Genomic DNA, 24,565 nt, shown 5'->3' with positions numbered 1-24,565 from the left:
ATTTCTTCCCCCAGGAGAAAGTCTAGCAGCAGCTATGCTCAGGGTAGACTTTTTAGGATGTGGTCTGGGCACACTGTTTCCTTTATATGGCCCAGCCCAGATGAGTAGGAAACTCAGGTGTAGGTGTGGTTGATTCTACATCAGGTCACACGCAGATGAGAAAGTGGTGCATCCAGCTGTCAGAAGAAATCTCAAGAGTTAGCAGGCTTAAAACTTGGAACTGCTACTAAATCCCTGCACCCTTGAGCTTGCTCTAATATATCCTGTAAAAGTCTCCTGTCTGTGGATTGTCTTGTGGAACATAATCTCCGGGAGGGAAGGGACATAATCTCAGTGAGGGAAGGGCAGTAATCTTTGTTTTGTATGTACTGTTTTATTTCAAGAGGCTGAATCTTCAGTATCTATTGAATGAGTGGTTAAAGAGGTTTGCCCTTGACACCCACACAGGAAGACTTGAACTCTCTTGCCTTCCTCAATCAGCTCAACAGTTGCTACTGCTGTTTGCAACTACATTTACAACCTTCATTGAAGACTACAAAGACAGATGCTGGGGGTTGGAACTTGGCTCAGTGGCAGAGGGCTTGCCTTGCATGCATTAGGCCCTGGGTTCGATGCCTCAGCACCACATAAGCAGAAAAAAAGCCCAAAGTGGCGCTGTGGCTCAAGTGGTAGAGTGCTAGCCTTGAGCTGAAGAGCTGAGGGACAGTGCCCAGGCCCAGAGTTCAGTCCCCACCATCGACAAAAACAAATGACAGATGCTGTGACTCCCACCTCGCTACTCAGGAAAGGGAGCAGCAAATGTCCAACAGGGAAGAAGACTTTTCCTCCCCGGAGATGTCTAGTGATGTCTGTATGCATTGTGGGTGAGAGTTGGGGGTACTGGTGCTCTCCAGGACACCCCAGGCACGTTTCTGAGCATCTTTCCTGAGAGGTTAGCTTTCGCAGCTCAGACAGGTCTGCCCCAATGTCAGTGGAGCCTGGATCGAGCAGCCTTGGGTTAGGATTTGAACTCTACATCTGCCAAATTTCATCACTGCTTGTGATCAGGTTATTGACGCTCTTCAAGCTTTAGTTTTCAGATCTGTCAAAAGAAGATGAACAACAGTATTAGCTCCCCAGAGGGTAGCTGGGCACCCTGGACAAACCAGCATATGTAAAGTACTGGTGTGGAGGTGATACATGAGCCACTCAGCAGTTGACAGGGACTGTGATGATGGCATTTCTACTGGTTCTCCAGACCTATTCACTTCTGGTGTGAATACAAAGGGAGACAAGTCCCTAGTTGCTGCTGCATTCGGGTGGTACCCAGGATGCATTCTGGGCAGTGGGGTTTGGCTACTGTTCTGGTGATAGAGAATCTATGTGGTTCTCCAGTAGTTGGCTACAAATTGTCCACACGGTCTGTGGTGTTCCCTTGCTCTCCTGAGGCTTGACTGTTACTATGATACCTCCTTCCAGAAACAGGAGCACCTGGGTAAGAGCTGCCTGGCCAACTTTTTCAGGTGTGTTATATGAAGCTATCGAGATGCCAGATTGCTTGTTTGGGGAACTGTCTCATAGTGACTATTGCCACACAATAACACAAGGCTTGGAAGGATTCCGCAATACTGAAGTCTAAATCTAATTCTAATTTTGTGCTGCAAATTGATTCAGATACTTGAGTTGTCCATCCACACTCCTTCCTCCTCATTGTCTGGGTTGCAGATCTGAAATCAAACAGCTGGTGCTTTTCTGTAGCCTCTGTCCAGAGTAACACAGTGAAGTTGGAAATGTCTTTCTGCCTCTAGATCTGTCATCTTTAAAATGAGCACTGGTCCCAGTGCTTGGTTATATCCTTTGTCTGCGTTCATAGGTTACAGTGAGCTCCTAAGATTTTTGTGGGTTTTTTTTTGGCATTCAAGGATCCATATCAGGGCCCAGTAAGCTTTGACACAATTTCCAATGTTCAGCCTTCCTTCCTTACAGCTCCTCACTGGGGTTAATCCAGTAAGGATATTAGTTTAGAGTATTGGAAGTATGAGTAAAGAAAAGAGCTGAAAAGTGAACTCAACAGACCAACAGGTTTTACTGGGCTGGAAGCCTGAGAAGGGTAACCTCGTTTCCTGCAGCCTGGCTGAAGAAAAAGTGACATGTCCCCCTTTCCAAGGGGGTTTCATTCTTTTAGGCTGAAAAAGTGAAGTCAGGCAGGGCATATAGAAGTGGGGGGAGATGGAGGTGGGGTGGGAGAGAAGTGTTATTTTGCCCAAGTTGCTTCAAGGTCTCAAGGAGCATCTGTGTTTGTCAGAGGCATCAGTGTCCAATGTGGCCTTTGTCTCAGGCTTTCTTCTTCTTTCTTCTTCTTCTTCTTCTTCTTCCTCCTCCTCCTCCTCCTCCTCCTCCTCCTCCTCCTCCTCCTCCTCCTCCTTCTTTTTCTTCTTCGTTAAGTATTTCAATAGTTTATTTGTGTGCCTTTATATCTATTATTGTAAAGATACTGTACAGAGTGGTTACAGTAACATGAGCAAGGTAATGAGTCCATTTCCTTATAAGCATTGTTACCCCCTCCTTTGTTTTTCCCCTACCATCCCTTCCCTCTCCACCTCCCCAACTCTTCCCTCTCCCCCCCCCCACAAAGTTGTAAAGTCCGTTTTCAACATAGTGTCTTGTACACCTCATTGTTAGAATGGGTCATCCTGTATCCTTATTTCAGCATTTTATTATTTCCCTTCCCCTCCCCAAATTAGAAAATTGTATATATAAGATGCAGGACACCAGAATCAAATACAGTGACAACAGGGGTTATACCATGAGGGAAGAACAAACAAAGAGACAAAAAAAAACACATAGTACATTATAAGTACATTTACAAGAACAGCAAGAAAGATAAAATCTCTTGTGTCCCTATCTTGGTGTTCATTTCACTTAGCATCAACTTATAGGGTCATATGTATGTATGACTTTTGGCTTCTTTTGCTTGTTCTAGACATATACTAGTTATTGCAGATAAGGGAAACCATGGGACCTATGTTTCTTTGGGTCTGGCTTGCTTCACTGGGCTAAAGACTTAAAGAGAGACTTCTCTGAAGAGGAAATAAGGATGGCCAATAGACACGTGAAGAAATGCTTAACTTCTCTAGCCATAAAAGAAATGCAAATCAAAACAACATTGAGATATCATCTCACTCCAGTTAGAATGGCCATAATCAAGACATCTAATAACAACAGAGGCTGGAGAGGATATGGCCCAAAGGGAACCCTATTGTATTGCTAGTGGGAGTGTAAACTTGTTCAACCACTTTGGAAGGCAGTATGGAGGTTTCTCAAAAGACTCCACATAGAGCTCCCCTGTGACCCAGCAATCCCACTTTTGGGCATTTGCCCAAATGATCACAAAGAAGGCCATATTAAAACTATGTTTATCACAGCATTATTTACCATAGCTAAGATATGGAACCAACCCAGATACCCCTCAGTAGATGAATGGATCAAGAAAATGTTGTATAGGGGCTGGGAAGGTAGCTCAGTGGTAGAGCGCTTGCCTTGCATGCATGAGGCCCTGGGTTTGATTCCTCAGCACCACATAAGCAAAAAGAAAAAAAGCTGGAAGTGGTTCTGTGGCTCAAGTGGTAGAGCGCTAGCCTTGAGCTGAAGAGCTGAGGGACAGTGCCCAGGCCCAGAGTTCAGGCCCCACAACCAGACTCCCCCTCCCCCCAAAAAAGAAAATGTGATACACACACACACACACACACACACACACACACACACACACACACACACACACACACACACACACACACACACACACACACACACACAAATGGAATTCTATGCCTCCACCAGAAAGAATGACATCACCCCATTTGTTAGGAAATGGAAAGACTTGGAAAAAATTATATTAAGTGAAGTAAATCTCAGGCTCTCTTCTAAAACTGCTGGGTATTTTTGTTCAGGGAGATAAGGAGAGAAAATGATTCAGTGTAGTCAGCAGTAAGGACAGTTTTAAGATTTGGATGTCAGGGGAAAGGCAAGTGTTTCTTTTCCATTTCAGATATCTGTCCTGAAGGAGCTACCCTCCTTGGGACCACCCACATATGAGAGAGGTTGGTACAACCTGTGTGATTCTATTCTACTGGCCTCCATAGGTATGGAATCTTGCAGAGGGGCTGTAGTAATGACCTCTTAATTAGAACTCCCCACAAGTAGACTACATGAAGAATGCCTCGGTCCCACTGTGGACTTTGAACAAGGCTCTTCCACTCCTGAACCCCTGGCTGTTGGTTAATGTCTTCCCCTTCCTACTAGCCCTGAAAAATATGTCACCCTCTTCTTTCTGGGGTCTGTAGTACTACACTGCTTCTTGTATTCTATGTGGTTTTTTGTTGTTGTTGTTGGTCATGGGGCTTGAACTCTGAGCCTGGACGCTGTTCCTCAGCTCTTCAGCTCAAGGCAAGCACTCTATCACTTGAGCCACTTCCAGTTTTCTGGTAGTTTATTCGAGATAGGAGTTTCATGGACTTTCCTGTCCGGGCTGGTTTTGAACCATGATCCTCAGATCTGAGCCTCCCGAGTAGCTAGGATTATAGGCGTGAGCCACTGGGCGTACAACCTTCTATGTGTTTTGATGAGTCACTTCCTCTGTGTATCTCTTGTGACCCACACACCTGAACTTTGCTCTCCTTCTGGTCAGGCCTGTTCTAGCAAATCACTATCCTGGTGAGATCAAACTGGACACAGGCAAGATGAGAACCACAGGGCACCTGCTTTGTGAACTGCCTGTGAGTGACACCTGGTCACGGGTCAGGCATTTAGGCATGAGACCCCCACATGGTAAAGAAGAATGCCACAGAAAGTATAGCATCGTCAAATCCTCTAGGCCTCCATCATAGCAGGGCTAGAGTTTATTGACATAGATCTGGATCTTCAAGACTGAAGTTAGAATCAGAAACACAGTACAACCAGGTGCCACTGGCTCACACCTATAATCCTAGCTATTCAGGAGGTTGAGCTCTGAGGATTATGCTTCAAAGCCAGCTCCAGCAGGAAAATCTGAGGTTCTTATCTACAATGAAACAACAAAAATCTGGGAGTGGAGTTTTGGCTCAAATAGTAGTGTTGTTTTTCTTTTTTTGGTTGGTCGTGGGGCTTGAACTCTGGACCTGGGCTCTTTCCCTCAGCTCTTCAGCTCAAAGCTTGTGCTCTACCACTTAAGGCACAGAGCCACTTCTGGTTTTCTAGTGGTTTATTGGAGATAAGAGTCTCACAGACTTTCTTGCCTGGCCTGGTTTTGAACTGCCATCCTTAGATCTCAGCCTCCTGAGTAGCTAGGATTACAGGCATGAGACACCAGTGCCTGGCTTAGTAGTAGAGTTTTGAGTGTAAAAGCCAAAGCATGGCCAGGCACTAGTGGCTCACCCATAGCTACTCAGAAGGCTGAAATCTGAGGGTCGCAGTTTCAAAGCCAGCCTGGGCAGGAAAGTCTGTGAGACTCTTATTTCCTATTAACCACCAGAAAACCAGAAGTGGCACTGTGACTCAAGTGGTAGAGCACTTGCCTTGGAGAGCTTAGGGTTAGTGCCCGGGCCCAGAGTTCAAGCCCCAAGACTTTTGAGTGTAAAAGCCAAAGCATGTAAGGCCCTAAGTTTAAGCGTCAGTACCAGAACACACACACACACACACACACACACACACACACACACACACACACACACTCCACTGTACAAATTTAGTTCCTCCTCTTTAAATAGATACTAGTCTTGTGCTCATTTTATAAATGGGGAAACAACCCCAGTGAGGTGGAAGAATTCTCTTCAGTATAGAAAATGTATACATGCAAGTTGTAGGGACTTCACACTCAAGCGAGGCTCTTTTGGAATACCTTTTTTTTTTTTTTTTTTTTTGGGTCCGGTCGTGGGGCCTGAACTCTGGGCCTGGGCGCTGTCCCTCAGCTCTTCAGCTCAAGGCTAGTGCTCTACCACTATGAGCCACAGCGCCACTTCCGGCTTTTTTCTTTTTGCTTATGTGGTGCTGAGGAATCGAACCCAGGGCCTCGAGCATGCAAGGCAAGCGCTCTACCACTGAGCCACCTTCCCAGCCCTGGAACACCTTTGTTATAAAATGGCAAGAACACTCTCAGCAAACATACATTTAGCCCCCAAGGGAAGCTTAATCAGGAATCCATCTATACAGGAACTCAAAGCAGCTCCTTGCACAATCGATAGCTGGGTTGCCAATCTGCCTTCATCTATGATTTATTTCAGTAGAACTAAAAAATGATTACTCTATTATCTACTCAGATTTTAAAACAGAGTACTGGACATCAAATCCAATGTCTTGAGATATATCATTGAACCACATGCCCAACCCTAAAGTATTCTTTTTTTTAGTTAATAAACAAGTAATTCATATTTGTTTATATATTATGTAGTACCAGGACTTGATCTCAGGGCTTCACTCTGGCTCACAGCTGGTGTTCTACCACTTGAGCCACATCTCTAGTCTGCTATTTTGCTAGGACAGCACCAAGGACTTGAGTTCAATCCCCAAGACTGACACTCCTCCCACTCCATATGCATGCCCCATCCCCAAAGTCAGGTAGAATGAAGTTCTACATGAACTTTATTACATGAAGATAAACACTTAATAAAGGTAAAAGTGGGCTGGGCATTTGGCTTTGTGGTAGAGTGCTTGCCTAGCATGCATGAAGCCCTGGGTTTGATTCCTCAATACCACATACACAGAAAAAAGCCAGAAGTGGGGCTGTGGCTCAAGAGGTAGAGTGCTAACCTTGAGCAAAAGAAGCTCAGGGTCAATGCCCAGGCCCTGAGTTCAAGCTCTAGGACTGGCAATAAATAAGTGAATTAATAAATAAGTAAATAAGGGTAAAAGTAATCATAAAAGAATAGGAAAAAGGAGATGAAATGGAAAGACGAAACAAGTTAAATAAAAGGAAAAGGAAAGTAGGGAATAGAAAGAAGGAAAAAGATAAAATATCTGCTTACAAATTCAAGAAAAATATGTATATAAGATTAGAAAATACAAGGAGAAGAAGAAAAAAACAAAAGCAAAAGACTTTCATAATAAAATAAAGCAACCTTCGTACCTGTCCAAATACAGTTAAAAGAAAAAGTTTTGGTATGGAGGCAGAAGTCATGGGCTGGGCACGATCCTTTAGCTTTTACACTCATAACTGGTTCCCTACCATGTGAGCCACATCACCACTGCTGAAATCTCACCAGAAAAAAAATCCCTAAAAACAAAAAATGCAAAACAAAACAGAAACAGCCACCAAATAGAATCTGACTAGGGCACTCTAGATTACGAGAAGAAATTCTATGATTTCTTTTCCAATGCTAGCTTACCCCACAGCAGATATCACTGTCACTCCAAATACCCACACTGAATTTAAGATGTGATAGAACTGTAGGTTTCTCTTGCTGCTAAATGTCGCCAGTTCCAGGTTTCAGGTATCAGTGATCAGTTACCTATCTTGTGGTCACAGTCATAGTGTACACAGTAATAGCAGACTCCCTTATTGTTAGAGAGCAGAGGGAAGTGGTGAACACTTTCAAAATCCATAAGGATAACATAGACGTTCATCTTATTCCCATTGTCTCAAGCCAGAGGGTCCAATCAACTTGAACTTAGATATCACATTTATTTTGCCTTGTCTGTTTTGACCTTCCCAGGGCCCAGTTCTTAGCCTCCTGAGTACTAACAAGGTAGCATTCCAACCTCTTAATCCTTTCCTGGTCTCACAGCTCAGCCTCAGAGTTTCCCTACACAAGGCCACCACACCCATTCTAGAAATTATTCAAAAAGTTCAAGCTCATTTTAAAGAAACATCAGTACTGAATCACTGTGAAGGTTCTGGATGTATTAATCAGGATAGGTAGTGTTAGCTGCTATAACAAATAAAATCCCATCTTTTTTTATTTTTATTTATTTATTTATTTTTGGTCGGTCGTGGGTCCTGAACTCTGGGCCTGGCGCTGTCCCTCAGCTCTTCAGCTCAAGGCTAGCGCTCTACCACTTGAGCCACAGCGCCACTTCGGCTTTTTTTCTTTTTGCTTATGTGTTCCTGGGGAATCAAACCCAGGGCCTCATGCATGCAAAGCAAGTGCTCTACTACTCAGTCACCTCCCAGCCCCTAAAATCCCATCTTTTTATAGCTCGATTGAACAAAGGCATGTTTCTACCTTGTCACAGAGATATTTTGGTGTTTGGCACACATCTAGACCATGTGATGGTTTTAGTGTTCCTTCTGTCTAGAGGTAAACAACCCCCAGAAACATCAGGGCCTTCCACCTCTTTTGGATGCTCAGAAGACTGTGGAATAGTGTAGTTATGGAGGAAGACTGAAAGACCAGCCTGGATAGACATTCTTCTGGCTCGTGATACACTGACCATTATAGCTTCTCCAAATTGTACTGGAGCCTGAAAAATGCAAATCTTCTGCACCCAAGAGGAGAATGAAGTGGACTTGATTGTATTGTTTTGTTCCATAGCCTTTCTTCTCCCAACCAGGAGGAGATTAAACACATCAACTTAGAAACTTGCAAAACTATTAGCAAGGCTAGGTATCAGTGGCTCATGCCTGTAATCTTGGCTATACAGAAGGCTGAGATTAGAGGATCACGATTTGGAGGCAGATCAGGCAGGAAAAATTCATGAGACATTTCCGGTTAACTACGAAAAAAGCCAGAAGTGGAATTGTGACTCAAGCGGTAGAGTGCTAGCCTTAAACAAAAAAGCTCATGGGCAATGTCAAGGCCTTGAGTTCAGGACTGGCATACAAACAACAAAACAGGGGCTGGGAAGGTGGCTCAGTGGTAGAGCGCTTGCCTTGCATGCCTGAGGCCCTGGGTTCGATCCCTCAGCACCACATAAGCAGAAAAAGCCAGAAGTGGTGCTGTGGCTCAAGTGGTAGAGCGCTAGCCTTGAGCTGAAGAGCTGAGGGACAGCACCCAAGCCCAGAGTTCAGGCCCCATGACAGGTAAAAAAAAAAAAAAATCCTATTGGCATGGTCTAGGAAACAAAGGGCAGGAACTACAGGTGTTGCAAAAAATGAATAAAGAAAACAACAGCTGGTGTTGTTGCAAGCAGATGGATCTTTGGAGGACACCTGGAAGCTTCAGGCAAAATATTGAGTCCTGTGTCTGCAGATACATGTGTGCCCATCCTCAGCTCTACTAGACCAGAATGGCTTCTGTTTGTAGCCAGTTCCCAGATCTTATAGGAAGGTTTCTCCAGGGAAAAATCCAACTTGGAGAGATGCTGGTGGGAATGTTGTCAGAATCAAAATGGAGTCACTTGGGTCATTCCCAACCCCCACTACCACCCCCCCCCCCAAAAAAAACCCCAAATCCTCCAAACAAGCTGGGCACCAGTGCCTCATGCCTGTAATCCTAGCTACTCAAGAGGCTGAGATCTGAGGATTGTGGTTCAGAGCCAGCCTGGGCAGGAAAGTCCATGAGACTTTTATCTCCAATAAACCACCAGAAAACCAGAAGTGGTTTTGTGGCTCAAGTGGTAGAGTGCTAGCCTTCAGCTGAAGAGCTGAGGGACCGCGCCCAGGCCCACAGTTCAAGCTCCACGACCGACAAAAAAAAAAATACTAAAACAAAACAGTGAGACGGACCAACTCGGCCGGAGCACTGGGACCGGCGGGACAGGGATCTCGGGATAGGTGGGCAAGGAGTCAGCGAAGTGACAAACAGACACAGACTCAAAAGAGTTGCATCTGAGTGTATCTTTATTGAGGAGAATTAACATTTTTATACAGTGTGTGATTGTGACATAGATTCTTTGTTTATTTAAGCACATAATCAATTTTTAAGAAAAGCAAAGCATTAATGGGTTACATGAAAATTGATGACTATCCCACCAACTGTTTGAGCTAAGTGGTGCAAAACAAGTCTAGCATATTGTTTAATAGAATGCTTCATTTGTTAAGCCTTTTTATGTTTAATAATTAACAAACCTAAGACAGGGCTGTACTTATATTGTACTCTTTTTATTTTTTCCATATATTTTCAAGTCCCTTTGAAACCATCCTAGAAACCACTTCCAGGTTGAGTCAGGCATTTTCTGTTTCCTATGATTTTAATCCCAATATTTGTTCACATAAATTTCTAATTGTTATTTTAAACTATCTTGTTGTTATTTTAATAATAAACACCATAATGGTCTAGAGCTGCCCAATCTTTGCATAAAATCTAATGCATAAAAGATACTCTTTTTCCTTTTACATTAATCCATCTATTTTCATCTTTGTAAACTCCTGTATAAGGCAATGGTTCATCGGTCAGCTCAGGAAATGTGATGTCACTAACTTTATATTTTGTGGGAAACCACCATCTATTCTGTATAGCGTAAGCTGGACCAAACTTAGTCAACTTTTTGGGGAATCTTTGTTTTCCTTTTATATCAGGGGTCCCTTTTTCTATAACTCTCTTCTGGTGCTTCTGGGATAACTCCTTCTGGTTTAGTTTAATTCATTAATTCTGCCTGTTGCAACATATCTGGAAAATTTAAATTTCTATATTTACTTTAAGTGAGCCACAAAACTGCTTGTGAAGTTGCAGGAGCTTCTGGAAGCAGCGTCACATCAGATGATAGATTGACTGGGGCATTGTCCACATCTAGTCTTTGGTCTTAGTCTTTATTATTCAGAGAAGCTGTCTCTATTGGACTGGAAAGGAACAACAAGCTCTATTCTCATTTCAATAGAAAAATAGCCAAAACGAGAATAAAGGCAATGAATGTGCAGCCAAGAAGAATATAATAAGAATAAAGGTAGAGGCTATAAAGGTGCAGCCAAGTGTATAGGAAGCCTTGAACCAACACCCCCTTCCTGCAGGCATGCTTCCTTGAAGCTTATGCTTTTCCTGGCGCGATCTCTCACGCAGACTCCTCAGGAGGTGGCGTGGCAAAACAGGACATTATGATGGAAGAATTCTCATGCAACATCATGCATTACCTGAAAGTAATGATTATTAAACATGCTGCCAAAAAAAAAAAACATGCTGCCAGAACCACAAACATGGAGAAACCACACTGTAATCTTGCACATAGAATACTTCTGCGAGGGTATCTGCTCAATAACTACTTAACCACAGATGCATTATCCTGGCTATTGTGGCTAACATTATTGCTTATTCCTTCCTTCCTTCCTTCCTTCCTTCCTTCCTTCCTTCCTTCCTTCCTTCCTTCCTTCCTTCCTTTCCTCTTTTCTTCCCTTCCTTTCTTTTTTTTGTTCAGGCCTGGCTGCTGTCCCTGAGCTTTTTTTTTTTTTTTTTTTTTTTTTGCTCAAGGCTAGTGTTTTATCATTTGAGCCAGCTCTACTTCCAGCTTTTTGGTAGTTAATCTCATGGATTTTCCTGCTTGGGTTGGCTTCAAACCATGATCCTCAGCTCTCAGCCTCCTGTGTAGTTAGGATTATAGGCATGAGCCACTGGTACCTGGTTTACAATAGCATTCCTTAGTGACATCAAATGATGTTCTCTTGTGATGCTATGCCTCCTGCCTTAAATTCTCCTTTCCCCACAGGAGACACTGGGAGGCATTTGGGGTGCATGGCCCCTAGAAAAGTGACATCTGGAGAGGCACCCCAGACTCCCTCCATCTCCACCCTCACTGCCCTGGTGAAGAGGACAGGTTGACTTTTCCTGTAACAGTTCCTGAGTGGAACTGAACAGGCTCAGGCATGGAGGGAGCTCTTTGTCCCTATGGCCACAGAGGCTTGTGAGAATGTAGTGCCATCGGAGACTGGCCCACTCACCTGAGCCACTCTGTCTGATGATCTCAGCCTGATGGGAAGGCAGGGCAATGGTGCAAGGGCCTTGGTGGAAGACTGGTGGACACTCAGATAGGATCGGGGTGGGAAGGACTTCATTCAGAGATGCCACACACAATAATACAGCTGGTAAGGGGCCGTCTGTGCCCAGCTCCTGGGCCCCAGGAAGTGGCCAGCAGATCTCATTGATATGCAGAAAAGGCGTACTGAGTTGCTGAGCCTTGATCCGTGGCATGCAGAATCTCCATACCACCGGCCTCCTTCTCCAAGCTCCTTGGGAAAAGTGAGCACTGTGAGTGGTCTTGAGTCCTACTCATTTCAAGAACAAGTAAACAAGCTTTGAGTTGCTGAAGGAAAGGGTGGCATTTGTAAATCTGAAATCACCTGGTTTAATCTTCACAAAGCAGCCAGAAGTTACCTGATGATTCAATGGCTTAGTGTTAGGTAAGGTGACATAACTCTGCAGATAAACATGATGAAATTTTCATCTCCTTCCCAAGGACTGAGAGTTAAAGTTACTAGGGATTGATAGGTAATTTACAATAAAGATTCTTTATCTTTTTGGTCTGGATCCCTTTTTAAAAAAAGTAAGTTCAATCAATCAATCTATGTATTATTTAGCTGTGCTTAAGATCAAATTCAGGGCCTACTATATCCTAGGGAAGCACTCTATCATTGAGCAACACACTTGGTCTCAATTTTAGCACTTTTTTCTCCTTTTTTTTTGTTAGAGACCAAGACTCAAACTTGGTACCTGACGCTTTTGTTCATTGGCTAGTGATCTACCAACTGAGCCATGCCTCCAACCCCAACTTTAGTACTTTTAAAAATAAGAATAACAGGGCTAGAAATGTAGCTCAGTGGCAAAATGCTTTCTTGGCATGCCTAGGATTCTGGGTTCCATCCACAGCACTCCAAAAACAAACCAAAACAAACCAAACATAAAGGAGGAAAAAACAAAACAAGAGGAATGGCTGGGCACTAGTAGCTCATGCCTCTCTATAATCCTAACTACTCAGGAAGATAGGAGCTGAGGATCACAATTTTAAGCCAGCCTGAGCAGGAAAGTCTGTGAGATTCTTATCTCCAGTTAAGGCTAGGTATTGAGCAAAACAGCTCAGGGACAACACCTAGGCCCTATGACCCACAAAAAAAGAGAAGAGTAATAATTTTGAGGGGGAAAGGAAACACAAAAGAATAATAGAGGGGGTGAATATGTTCATGTACAAAAATAATTTTTCTTTTGTGCTGATACTGGAGCCTTACACTCTCATTTCCATTTTTTTTTTGCTCAAGGCTGGCCCTTCACCACTTGAATCACACTTCCATGTCCTTCTTTTTGCTAGGTAATTGGAGATAAGAGTCTCATGAACTTTACTGCTCAGGCTGGCTTTGAACCTCAATCTTCAGATCTCAGCCTCCTGAGTAGCTAGGATTATAGGCATGAGTGAACCACTGGCACCCAGCAGGTGATGGGACTTGGTAACAGGTCCTTAAGTCACTAGGAATGTGTTCTTAAAAGGATCCTGGACCTCTCCATTCGTTCTTTGTTTTTTTTGTTTTGTTTTGTTTTTGGTCGGTCGTGGGGCCTGAATTCTGGGCCTGGGTGCTGTCCCTCAGCTCTTCAGCTCAAGGCTAGCACTCTACCACTTGAGCCACAGCACCACTTCTGGCTTTTTCTGCTTATGTGGTGCTGAGGAATCGAACCCAGGGCCTCATGCATGCAAGGCAAGCACTCTACCACTGAGCCACCTTCCCAGCCCCCTCCATTCCTTCTTGCCAATGAATTGAACAGCTCTAAGCTACTGCACATTCCTGCACTGATATACTGTCTTGCTACTGGCCCAAGTTTAGTAGGGTAAACTGACTAGAATATCATTAAATGTCATCATCTCTGAGAACTCCAGCTTCAGATATATATCTGGGATCTTAGCTTGTACTCATGTCCAGAGGTAAATGGATGTCATTCAAAATATCAAGGGGCAATTTCTTTTTTTATTAACTTACTTTATTGTTATTACAGAGATGATAGACAGAGAGGTTACATTGACACATGTCAGGTAATAAGTACATTTCCTTTCCTACAGTGTTATCTGTTCGCTCCTTCTCTCCCATTCCCTCCCTCCCACCTCCACCAAGAGTTGCATTAGTTCGTTTCCATCAGTGTCCAGGGTGCTCCACTGCTGCACTTTTTCATCCTTTTTCCTCAGATTCTGTGCCTTCCCTCCATCGTCCTATGTACATGAATATATGGTACATAAGGTAAAGAATCCAGAATCATCAGCAAAAGAAAAACAAATTAACAAGAGTCCTTTGTTTCCATATCTTCAGAGTTTGTTTCAGAATGTATATTATTTTATTTTGCCTCTTCCACCCTCCCCCGCCTCAAATGTGTGTGGCTTTCCCTCATAACAAACTAACTCATTACACCAGACCAGAATTGATTCTTTCTCAGGGTGGTGCCCCCATCACCTAATAATCTTTAATTAGCTCTCAACATTGCCACACTGAGGGGCATATTGTTTTATATAAATATGAAGAGACATTTAGGCATTACACCTTTGTGATTCTCTCCTAAGACTATCCTTTTTTGATCTCACTGTATGTGAGTATCTAGCATCTTGTGTAATTTGTCATATCTCAGTGCATTTTAGATCTAACTTCTGCATATCAGACAAAACATGTGCTGTTTGTCTTTCTGATCTTTGACTATAAATATCATGTGGGAAATCATAGATAATAGTGTGAGGCGCAGTAACGTCTCAATTTTAGAGGAGATATTGGAACATTTTTGAGACTCCTGAGCTCCAGAAACTTTCACAGTGGTGGTCCTTGACTTTTTTCTTTTTTCTTCTTGTAATTTGTTTCCTGCATTTCTATTTTGCATGTATTCACTGCAGCATCTAGTCCAGAAATCCACATGTTGACTCTTACTGCAAATCTATTCTTCATTGCCCGCTGTATGAAAATAGAGATGGACTTAAAAAATATTTCTCCTTTGTCAGTTGACACAACATCAGGCCTTGTCAGTTGAGAGTGTTGGGGGCGGGGTTTCTCCTCCAGCTCCTTTCACATCTGGCTCCTGGTGTGTCTAGATCTTGTGCCTCATGAATTCTCTAAATCCTGTCTTACCAGAACCTATATGTGCCATGTGTTAGGTCTGCCCGGGAGAATAACCCCTTCCCCCACTTCCTCTATAATACAATGTAGTAATCCTTTGATTTGGTAAGGCCCAAATCTGATAACCTTTTTTGTAGTTTGAGTTTAAACCTGCCCATTTACCTTCTGATGACCTTCTTTGTGGTTTAAGCTTAAACCCACCCCTTTTTTTTCATAGCATGCTAGGGTTTTTTTTTGTATCAAAATTCCAGATTTGGGACACATTTACATAAACACACACACACATGTGCACAAAGGTTTTAAGCGTGGTTAGGTTTAAAAAAAAATGAAAATCGGTCCTAAGTTTTCTAGAATTCCAGTGGCAAAAGTCATTTTTGACTTTGCATGATAGAACCATGTGAGGGGAGTGGGAAAAAGAGGAGAGGCAAGACTGGGCTAAAGGTAGCTGTTCCTCTTTCACCGTGGCACAGAGACCAAATCATTAACTTCTGATTTAGAGCTCACAGAAGAGCCACAGAGCCCCCATTGGGCTTTCACCAATGTTCTCAATCTCTATGCCACCTGGCCAGGACTTTGGATCATTTCCCAGAAGCTTCTTCAGCACTGTCCTTCCTTCTCCTATCCAGGTTGTTAATTGTAATGGTAAGAGAACTGTAATAATGATATAGTGAACTACATCCTTGCTCTTGTTTTGTTTTTTTTTTATTTTTTGGGTCCGGTCATGGGGCCTGAACTCTGGGCCTGGACGCTGTCCCTCAGCTCTTCAGTTCAAGATTAGTGCTCTACCACTTGAGCCACAGCGCCACTTCCGGCTTTTTTCTTTTTGCTTATGTGGTGCTGAGGAATCGAACCCAGGGCCTTGAGCATGCAAGGCAAGCGCTCTACCACTGAGCCACCTTCCCAGCCCTACATCCTTGCTCTTGGACAGGATTCTGCTTCTATGGGGCAAGAGCTTGTCAGGTGAGGATCTGATGCAATCACTCTTTTGTAAAAGTTTCCAATGTACCAAAGGCTCTGTCTATAGGGTCAGTCAGATGCTGTGAGCTATAAAGCATCTGGGTCTGTGAGCAAGAACCTTCCCTGAGGTCTTTTTCAGTTCCCTCTGATTAGTTTGCTGGAGCTCTTCCTCACTTCTGGGCTCATCTTGGTCCTGGGGGTCAGCCTATCTGTTGTCATGGAGCATTTCCTCATGATTCATATTCTTCCTGCCTTCAGCCACCCAGTGAAGTTTCAGGTATTCCACTATGCCATGGAACTGACAATAGCATGGGCAAGTTTTACTTTTCAATGTTTGTATCCTGCAGCAGTGCTGAGAACCTGAGCTTTTGGAGGGCATTTTGCAAAGAGCCACAGAGTCTAATAGGATTGGCTAATGTTCATGGATTAGTGATGGCACAAAAGATGTTTTGCTCAGGGCTCTTAGAAGGCAGACAATGGCCAGTACAGTCACTGCTCTATCAGCTCTGACTGTCCTTAGTGTACACTTGCTAAGCTGACAGAAAGTAAACAAGGGGAACTCATAGAGTATGTATATAATGAGAAAGGATCTTGTTATTATTATTTTTTTGCTAAATATTGAGTTAGGGTAGTGCATTGTGGTCCCATCTGTGTTAAAGCAGCATGAGTCTAATAGTTGGATAAAACACATCCTATTGTTCACTAGCATAAAAACAGCCTTCAGTTGGGTCAGTGAGGTATCAACTTGCAGAGATTTAAGAGTCTCAGGTGGTTGATAAGCTTTGGAGGGTTGGAACCAGCAGCCATGGACCACAGCCCTAAATTTTAATATCTGCCAGGCAAGAATCATTGCCAGTAAAAGCTAATCTTTCATCACATTGGGAAAAATAAAAATCTTTTGTGATGTAATAGTGTCTGTACTGAAGCTCTGAAACTTGAGAAGACAGGATTATAGGGCTAATTATGTATGCTATTCATAATTTTGTGTGGCCCATGGAGATTTGTAGTAATATGTCTAAATTCCAGGAAGCTATCAAGCTTGAGAAATGGAATGCCATCCTTACAAAGAATAATAAAAGATGTATAGAAGCCAGGTGCTGGAGGCTCACACCTGTAATCCTTAACTACTCAAGTGGCTGAGATCTGAGAACCATGGTTTGAAGTTAGCCCTGGCAGGAAAGTCCTTGAGGCTCCTATCTCCAAGTAGCTACTGGAAGCAGCACTGTATCTCAAAATAGCTTAGGTATAGCACCCAGACCCTTCAGTTAAAGCCCCATAACCAACAGCAACAAAAAGATGTATAGAAGATGAAGGAGTGGGTATAATTTTGTAGCAGCAAACTGTGAGAAAGTAGGTATAAGAGGAGTCTGTGGGAGATCAGGATGGTCTGTTTTCAAATACAGATTCCTGCCAATGAACAAAGGAGAGTACATGTTCTCATGCTTGGCTATTGCTGCCTAGGGACACAATATGCTATTAGAAATCCTGTAGGTGATGATGATCCAAAGTTCTGAGGATCTTCTCAGTCTTTGTTATTCTCTGGGGATACCACTCAGCAGGTCTATGGGTATCTAAAAGGACTCCACTCCATGTCTCCCCATTGTGATAATAAATCTGGGTGAAGGAAAGCCCAGCCAAGCTCTCCAATTCAACCCCAGCCTTGGATGATGCAGCAGATCACTATAACTGTGAGATGTTTGTGGCTACCAGACCCATTCTCACCTTTACCCCTCAGCAATATAAAGTTACAGTGGACACAGGAGTGCCAACGCTCTGCATCCCTGCAATGCCTTCTTCACCCTTACAGCATTACATTGTCCCTGACATGGGCAGGCAGATGCTGAAGAAATCAAGCAAAGGGCAGCACGTCTTTTCAAAGTTCCTTTCATATGAATTCCCTTAAATCACTTGACTTACTGCATCCAGAAAACATTGAGTGATGACAGTTCTTCCTGCTGTGTGGATAAGGACACTGCCAGGAAAGGTGTAGCTGACTTACCTAATCCCAAGGTTGGGACAGCAGTGGGTGATACATACCAGGCCTGAAAGTTATCAAGGCTGTGGAGGGAGAGCCAAGTGTGCAGCAGGTCCTACGTTAGCCCTCAGCTTTGCTGTAGACTATATATGGCATAAGGGGTCCTCAACAACTGTTATGGCTTGAGAGTAAAAATTGTGACTTTCCTCATGTGTGCGGAAGGAATGGTTCTAACAATAAAGAGGACAAAAATTTGCCTCAGCTGTGAAGCTCAGGCTGGAAGAAATGAGCTGAGAACTAGCATAGAAAGAAGTCACTTTGACCAGCATAGTTTTCTATGAAGGCCACAGAACATTCTGTCTGAAGAGGAGAAATGACTGTCTTTCTTTGGCATTCATATCTTCCCACTTCCCAGAACTTCATGACCAGCTTCAGTAGTGATGGATCTTAGAAGAACCAACTCATTCAGCTCCAAGTGGATGCTGTGTCCACAGTGCTGGGCTGGGACAGAGAGTAGAATGGGCAATAGCAGCTGGGTATAAAAATCAAATCTTCAAAATAACTAGGTGATCTCTGTCTCTTCCATGCCTCCCATTGACCTATCTTGGCAGGATGCCCTATTGAAAGGTGCTTGTATGCCTACAGATATCTGGGAGAAGCACAGGAAGGGGTTGAGCTCTGACAACCTTCTTGAAAGGTTCAGGAAGAAATAAAACCAGCAACTTGAATTTTCTGTACTTTTCAATGAGGCTGCCTATCTGGAAACCAAACCTATTTTGGGGGGGGTCAGTCATGGGGCTTCAACTCTAGACCTGGGTGCTGTCCTTGAGCTATTTAGCTCAAGTCTAGTGCTCTACCACTTGAGTCATAGTGCCACTACCGGCCTTTTCTATTTATAGGTGCTGAGGAATGGAACGAAGGGCAAACACTCTACCGCTAAAGGTGTTCCCAGCCCCACCAAACATTTTTAATGTTGAAAACTGCCCCTTTCCAGCAGATGATGAGATTTTTGCTCAACTTCCTGAGGCTTTTCTGGTGAGCTGTTAAGGGGACATCCTCCATGATGGTGTCCTGCTCTACATGACTTGCTTGGAAGACCAGGGGTCCCCATGACCTGGCACTATGTGGAGAACGGTTTTCCTGGGTGCATAACTTTACTTAATAAGAAGATTTTCTGTTTCTTCTGCTCCTGCTCCTGGTATTATTGATGCTGTCCTCAGTTACACAAAAGGCATGTCAATGTCCATGGTTAGAGCTCACAGGGAGTATACATTCTCTAGGTTTTTTTCAATGTGTGTGTTGTCCTGGGTATTGAATTCAAGGTCCCTGAGCTTTTGTGCTCAAGGCTAGTGCTCTTCCATTTGAGCCACAGCTCCATGTCTGGCTTTTTAATGGTTAATTGGAGATAAGAATCTCACAGACTTTCCTACCTACACTGACTTTGAACCTTGATCTTCAGATCTCAGCCTCCTGAGTAGCTAAGATTACAGGCCTTCAGTGCCTGACACTTCTCCAGATTTTCATAAAGCTCTAGAGTCAACACCAAGAACTTAAAAAAAAGAGAACAAAGAAATAGAAAAGTAACTGGGACCCGGTGACTCACACTTGTAATCCTAGCTACTCAGCGGGCTAAGATCTGAGGATTGAGGTTCAAAGCCAGCCTGGGCAGGAAAGGACGTGAAACTGATCTCCAATAAGCCACCAGAAAACTGGAAGTGGCACTGTGGCTCAAGTGGTAGAGCACTAGCCTTGATCTGAAGAGCTGAGGGACAGTGCCCAGGCCCAGAGTTCAAGCCCCATGACTGCAAAAATTCTGGAGGTGTGGCTCAGTGACTGAGTGCCTGCCTGGCAAGTGTGAGACTTTATGCCAAACCCTAATAATGTAACAATAGCAACAATGAAAACACAACAAATACAAACCCAAAGTGATTCTATGGTACTAACTTCGGAGATTCTAAATAGCGGGAGGCAAGCGTGACCTTTGCTTCCAGCTGGGCCTTTGCTGAGTTGCATGTGTCAAAAGAGGTGCTCGATCCTGGCATGACCCAAGCAAGGAAGAAAAAGAGAGAAGTGAAATTCTGCTGACTGCTCAAGAAAACCCAGTCCATGTGTTTCCTTCTGGTACTGACAGTGTCCACTGCCATAAATCAACACTACCATTCTCATTCAGAGAATGAAGGAAAATGGAGAACATGCCTTTAAATTTTCCTTGAAGACCCCTAGATCTGTGCAGAATAAATGCCACCAACTGGCCATAATACCAATGAAGACAATCCCTATTCTTGAGGCTGGAGCTCTACTGTGGATACAACCTGTGTGAGGTGGGGTCATCATTATTCCCAAGGTCAAGGTCCGTCTCCAAATCCCAGGTCCCTTAAACTCCAGATGACTGAGAAATAGATATGCAAAGTAATTTCTCCTTGTTATGGTTACCTTTGGCCTAAACTACAGGAAGATATCATAGGGCTTTGTAGGAAAAAGACACCAAGGAAAAGGCAAGAGGGGAAGGAAAGGGAGGTCAGGATGAGCTTCAAAAACTTTGTCTAGTTCAAACCATGAATCAGAATTCCTGCAGTAGATCCCTGGCTACCAAGAGTCAGGTTCTCAGGACCAAAGCTTCCATAGGAGGGCTATAGGGCTATGATGGTACATCTATGAGAGTCAGGGGCAGCCTCCTTTCTCAAGTGAGCTTCTGTGTCCTGCAGGTGGTAATAGAGCACCTAGCCCTAGCCCTTGCTTCTCCAGTGTCACTCTCTCTGCTCATAGGGAAGGGACAGAAACCTCTGCTTTGCAGGCTGGGTCAGCCATAGTAGTTTCTGCATGGCCCATTTGCAAGATGACATCCAGCTCCATCGTGGTCCTGATGCAGGGGCCACAGGGAAGTGATGACACTAGAGAATTCCTTTCATGCAACCATTGCCTCTCTGGATACCAGTGCTGTGTTAGTCACATCTTTCATCCCTGTAATAAATACCAGAAGAACTACTTAAGGGAAAAAGCATTGACTTGTGTCCCTGGGTTCAGAGGTTCAGTTCACCATGGCTGAGTGTGGTACAGCTTCTCATCATGGTAATCAGGAAGCAAAGAAACTCTCATCTTGCTGGCTTGAACCTTTTTCCCTTGTCTTCTTTCAGGGGTTCCAGTCCATTGGAAATTGCATCCCATACTCAACATGGATCTGATTCCCTTAGTTACTCCTCCTCTCTGGAACACCTTCACCAACATACTCAGAGATGTATTTTACTAGTCTCTTAGACATCTCCCAATTTGACCACGTGCTCAGTCAAGAATAACCAGCATAAACCCAGCCCTGGTGGCTCATGCCTGTAATTCTAGCTACTCAGGAGGCTGAGATCTGAGGATCACAGTTCAAAGCCAGCCTGGGCAGGAAAGTGTGTGAGACTCTTATCACCAATAAACCACTAGGAAACCGGAAGTGGTGTTGTGGCTCAAGCGGTAGAGTGCTCACCTTGAGCTGAAGAGGGTAGGGACAGCACCCAAGCTCAGAATTCAAGCCTCACCACTGACAAAAAAAAAAAAAAATCCTAGGAATACCACATTAATCAATCAAAAACTGTGTACGTTGGGCAACGTCTGTCAGTTCAGCTCCTCAAGAACAAGTGTAAGTAAGAGGCTCACAGTCCAGCCTGGCTCCTTTAAAAGGTAAAGACACTATTTGAGCAATAACAACGGTTAGGATAATGGATGAGAAAGGAAAAGGGAAAGGCCAGACTCGACTCCCATCAGGGTAGGACTGTTTTTTTGTTTTGTTTTGTTTTGTTTTTTGGGTCCGGTCGTGGGGCCTGAACTCTGGGCCTGGGCGCTGTCCCTCAGCTCTTCAGCTCAAGGCTAGCACTCTACCACTTGAGCCACAGCGCCACTTCTGGCTTTTTTCTTTTTGCTTATGTGGTGCTGGGAATCGAACCCAGGGCCTCAGGCATGCAAGGCAAGTGTTCTACCACTGAGCCACCTTCCCAGCCCGGTAGGACTGTTTATTGAGACACAGTGAGGGACAACAATCTTCCTGTGGGAATGGAGGTTGTGTAAGGAGGTGGGGTAGGAGTTGGGCTTTTATGGGGTCTGAGCAAGGAGATGGAGGTTCTCAGAAAGGCTATACCCCAATGGAATGGAGAGAGCCAGGCTTAGGTGGGATTGTCCTGATCAAGCACATTTGCACATCCCTGGAGTTTTGCATGATGTCCTTATGCACCTGGAATAATGTGGGGGGGAGGTTCAATCCTTCCACAACAACTACACAAAGCCCCAAAGTCTGGAAGCATGGCTCAAGGAAACTCTCTGCTTTGAAATCAGAACTCAGTAGCACAAAAAATGCAAATGAAAAGGATTTACCATGACTACCACTTTGACTTCCACCTCGTAGAGGGCAGCATTGCTCTTTGGTGTAAGAGTTCCTGTAAGGCGGGCTGCTGTCCACACAATTGAATTAGGTCCTTAGGACATGAGGCCTGCAATTCATGGTTTGTGCATCGGCACTTTTAGTAAGAAGGAGGGATCACTTTTCCCATGCAACATGGGTGCTACAGTTTATTTTGGTTTTATTTTTTTGGGTCTGGTCGTGGGGCCTGAACTCTGGACCTGGACGCTATCCCTCAGCTCTTCAGATCAAGGCTAGCGCTCTACCACTTGAGCCACAGCGCCACTTCCGGCTTTTTTCTTTTTGCTTATGTGGTGCTGGAGAATCGAACCCAGGGCCTCAGGCATGCAAGGCAAGCGCTCTACCACTGAGCCACCTTCCCAGCCCAGGTGCTACAGTTTGGCTACTTAACAGGATCCATTTTTGTTCTGTCACCATTTCTTGGGGTGAAGTCTGGACACAGTGAAGCTGGGTTCTGGTTTATGGTCCCACTACAGCATCCCGAAAATGTTGTGGTGTCAGTTTCAGCTGAGCCCTGACTAGGACTGTTCTACATCCAGTTTTAGCCAGGCTCTCTGTCACTGGATACTTCATCTTGGTGGAAGGCTGAGGACATGCGTTTCTTGCTTGCTATAAACCAGCTGTCACCACCCTCAGCTTCTAGAACCTTCTACATTTTCTGTCCATATGACTTCTTCCTAATGGCCACATTCACTCAGAGGGAGCCGTGGGTCTTGGTGAATTGATGGGGAAGTTCTGTGCATTCCTTGAGTATCTTCTCGGCGAGTTGAATAGACAACATCTGTCTGCTCTCTGGTCTACTAGGACCTCATTATCAACACCACTACCATCACCACACCAATAGTCTCGTTTGGCTCTTGAAACCCGAAGCTAAACATAATAATGAAACCTTCTTGAGAATTTTCACATACCAAACAAACTATGACTGGATCTCAAGTCCAAGAACACATCAACAATTGCGGACATACACAAATGGTCCAACAGCATAACATATCCCTAGCTGATAGGTGAAAAATCAGGATCATAGGCTTCTTTTCAGGATTGGGCTTTTCAGGAACAGGACTTTTCTAGACTAATCCTATCAACTGTGTGTGGAAAACAACTATATCAAGAATGGATGGAAGGATAAAGGGTGAACAAATGCAGCATTGGAACTCACTAGAGACTAGGTTGAAAATGAACTATATAGCTTGTGGTTTGAGATGGGAGGGAAAAACTGGAAGAGAGCGAAAGAAGGGGGCGGACATTGTCCAAAAGGAAATATACGAGTTACCTGACTTCCATAACTGTAACCCCTCTACACATCACCTTTATAATAATAATAAAATAATAACAACAGCAACAATAATAATAAAAGAATGGCATCACTTTCCAACCTCAGAAAATTCCTCAGAGTGAGGCTCACAAGTGGAAGAAATGGGTGATGGCAGGGACATCAGAAAGGACACTGGGCTTTGAGGGACATAGTGAGGAACTTAAACTTTAACCTGAATTTGTGGAAAATTTTAGTGTTTTCAGACAGCGAGGCAACTGAATTTGGTTTGTACCTCACGGAAGATGTCCTGGAAGAGGGAGGAACACATTCAAATGCTGAAACCGTCTTCCAGATGCCCTGTTGACCCTCTCAGATGCAAAAAATCATGCAAACACAATTTTTAAAGAAGGAAACACAACACACAGTAGAATGGAATGAAACCTAAAGGTGGAAAGGCAGAGATGGCATTTAGGCTTTATTCTGGAAGAAGAAAGAGCCTCCTCAGCATGGGGGGGGGGGTGCAAATTAGATGAGGGAAAGAAGACACAAGAGGTCAGAGGGCCCACATAGACCGAAGGATGGGAAGGCTAGCAATGCACACTGGATCCCGACAGCCTGGCTTCACGTGAAGGGTTGGTACTCATTGATGGACCTTGGAGAGATAGTCTACCATGACACTGCTGCTCACATCACTTGTTATGATGAAGATCAAATGAAGCAAAGTAGCTAAATCACTAAAAAAAAAGAAAGAAAGAAAGAAAGGAAAAGAGAAAAGGCATCCAGAATACAGAGCTACTGCACTGAGGACAGAGGTCTGCTCCTCACTCACTCACTAGGTAGACACGTCCATCAACTCTAATCCCGCTACGCAGCCTCTGCCGGCCCAGTTCTGTGTGAATGGTGCCACCTTGTGGTGAAGCTGGTAACAGATTAGGGCCTGGAAGGGTTAGAAAGCACGTCGGCCTCAGTGAAGAGGTTGAATGGCTGCTTAGTCCTTTCCTCTATTACTTTACTGTGACTGCCCGAACACATGATCACAAACTGAAAGACCCCACAATCATAGTCTCTCGTATGACCTATGATGTATCT

This window comes from Dipodomys merriami, unplaced genomic scaffold (assembly GCF_024711535.1).
Source record: "Dipodomys merriami isolate MVZ:Mamm:240054 unplaced genomic scaffold, mDipMer1.0.p SCAF_28, whole genome shotgun sequence".
NCBI lineage: Eukaryota > Metazoa > Chordata > Mammalia > Rodentia > Heteromyidae > Dipodomys > Dipodomys merriami.
Note: the sequence above shows the minus strand (reverse complement) of the source record.